We start from the raw sequence: 3062 nt of genomic DNA, 5'->3' as shown, positions 1-3062 counted from the left end.
TTCTTTCTCATCTTCCCGCTTTCTGGGATCACAAGATGTTTCAGATTCATAGTCTTCATTTCCTGACCAATTTCTCTAGGAAACCCAGGCCCGATTAAGGTATGAGGACTGTATTTCAGCACAGCAGTCTTCACGCTGGCATTGGCTCGGTCGTTCTCCTAAACCTGTCAGTGGAGCAGAGGACCCTGTTTCAGATCACACACATCCACTCTTCATGCTGCTCTCTCTGATTCCAGCACAGCGCAGCCCCCACAGCTGCAGCCGCGGGCCCCGCAGCCCATGGTCAGCGGGTTCAGGGTGGAGCTGGTAGAGCAGCAGGGGAGAGAGAGGGCAGGTGCTCGGGTGTGGGGTCTCCTGGGCCAGAAGGTCTATCTACCAGTCCAGGGAGAGGTGTGATGCTGGACACAGGTCACTTCCTGGTCCTGTGCCACTTGCCCAGGGGATGTCTGTGTCCCACATGATCTAAGTCCTCTGTGTTTATACCGTCCTCTCTGCACCTTGCTGTCAGTTTGTTGGTGGAATGTTGTTCTTGGTGAAGGTGACCACTCCAGCATGTGATGTTCCTTTGACAGACCCGGGCGTGGACGCACAGAGAAGGTGGAGACTCACCCAGAACCTGGTCTTGGGAACCGGTGTGGGGCCGGTGGCCTGGATCGATCCTGTGTGATGTCACCTTTGAAACCACTTCTCCGGGCTTGGAGGGTACTAGGTCCTCCTCTTCCTTGTGTGCAGGGGCTCCTGTCCAGGGGAATTTCTGGTCTTCGGGCATCTCATCTATACAGGACTGGATTAGAGATTCTCAGTATTGGCTGGAATAATGGATTAAGTGCTTATCACAGCATTTTGCCTCAAGCTCCATTTAGGAAGGTGCTCCTGTCGTAACAGGGAGCTTGGTTCTGGTCTCTGAGACCTCTCTCCTCAGCTCATCACGTGGGTGTCAGGGTTGACAGGTAAAATTCAGGATAGTTGGAGCCGGGATTTCTCACAGATGCTTCTGAAGGAAGAGGAGCATCCAGGGGTGTGAATACTTCTGAGCTCAGAGGGGACGGACGCCGTGCTGTTCCTCCTGCTGCCACACGATGGCGCTGCAGGACCTCCCAGGAGCCGGGCCTCAGGCCTGCAGGCTGCTCACCCCAGGTGGAGGCAGGGCGTCCCCCTGATGTTACAGAGAGAAACGTCTGCATCCAGGTGCAGACCGTGTGTTAACGTGTCCCATGATCTCCCAGTAACTGCCTCTGGGTGGGTTCCCTCCCCAGGGTACCAGAGGACTTGGGTTTCCTTGGGGGTCTTTAGAGTGAGCTTTCATCTCCTTTGAGTTGGCACCCCACTCCAGTACTCTTGCCTGGAAAATCCCATGGATGGAGGAGCCTGGTGGGCTGCAGTCCATGGGGTCGCTGAGAGTCGGACACGACTGAGCGACTTCACTTTCACTTTTCATTTTCACGCATTGGAGAAGGAAATGGCAACCCACTCCAGTGTGATTGCCTTGAGAATCCTAGGGACGGGGAGCCTGGTGGGCTGCTGTCTATGGGGTCGCACAGAGTCGGACACGACTGAAGGGACTTAGCAGCAGCAGCAGCAACAGGGGCACTGAGTCCTGCAAAGTGTTCTCAGGCCTGAGCAGGTGAGGAGGGGGCTCCTGAAGCCTTCCCGCTGAGCCGTCAGCACAGCAGGGGCCTCGCCCCTCCCTGATGCCCACCCAGCGATGAGCAGTCTGAGCTGCCCCAGGAGCAGGGTCTTCCCGTGAGGCAGAGATGCTCCTGTGCCGCCAGGTGGCGCGCGTTAGTCCATTCTCACCCTCTGACGCTGAGACCCAGGTGTGCTTCAATGCACTTTCCTGCTCCGCATCGGGGACCAGACCCGAAGCCCCGTGCTAAGGACTTCTGGTGCATATGCGTGTTTTTGAAATCCTGCTGGGCCTCTCCTCAGACAAGTCCACATATCTGCACAACACACAGCTTTGCATCGAATTGAAAGCCTCCATATCTAACCTGATGTCCACCCATGGACTGCAGGCTCCATGTTAAGAATTTCCTACAAGCGAAGGCCGCAGGGAAGGGCAGAGAGCCGCGTTGCCCCTTCACGTTTCTGTGGGCAATCGGGGACTCGGTGGGTGGATCACATGAAATTCACTCCTCTGTTTCCTGAAACCAGAATACACTGAGAGCTGAGGCGCCGGGCAGCCATGTGTAAGATGACAAAGTGCTGATTTTTCTGAGCTTGGAAAGTTTCAGGCTTGTAGAGAGGGCTACAAGTGAGAATATCCATGACCGAGGTTCACTTGCAGGGACAGACAGGGATCGGAGCGAGGGTCAGCCGCCAGCACGGCCCCGCCAGGCGGGTCCTCCCCAGACTTCGGGGCGTTGTCTCAACCTGCACTCATTGGTGGTGATGGACAGACAGACACCACTGCCTCCAAACCAATCACTCGGCCAGTTCTACCAATTCCCCGAGGTTTTGTGAACTACGCCAAAGCCTTGACTGTGTGGATCACAATAAACTGTGGAAAATTATGAAAGAGATGGGAATACCAGATCACCTGCCCTGCCTCTTGAGAAACCTATATGCAGCTCAGGAAGCAACAGTTAGAACTGGACCTGGAACAACAGACTGGTTCCAAATAGGAAAAGGAGTTTGTCAAGGCTGTATATTGTCACCCTGCTCATTTAACTTCTATGCAGAGTACTTCATGAGAAACGCTGGGCTGGAAGAAGCACAAGCTGGAATCAAGATTGCCGGGAGCAATATCAATAACCTCAGATATGCAGATGACACCACCCTTATGGCAGAAGGTGAAGAGGAACTAAAAAGCCTCTTGATGAAAGTGAAAGAGGAGAGTGAAAAAGTTGGCTTAAAACTCTACATTCAGAAAACGAAGATCATGGCATCTGGTCCCATCACTTCATGGGAAATAGATGGGGAAACAGTGGATACAGTGTCAGACTTTACTTTTTTGGGCTCCAAAATCATTGCAGATGGTGATTGCAGCCATGAAATTAAAAGACGCTTACTCCTTGGAAGGAAAGTTACGAACAACCGAGATAGCATATTGAAAAGCAGAG

The sequence above is a fragment of the Bos taurus genome, chromosome 29 (genome assembly GCF_002263795.3).
Source record: "Bos taurus isolate L1 Dominette 01449 registration number 42190680 breed Hereford chromosome 29, ARS-UCD2.0, whole genome shotgun sequence".
In the NCBI taxonomy this organism is placed as follows: Eukaryota; Metazoa; Chordata; class Mammalia; order Artiodactyla; family Bovidae; genus Bos; species Bos taurus.
The sequence above is the reverse complement of the archived record's forward strand: the minus strand, read 5'-3'. Positions refer to the sequence as shown.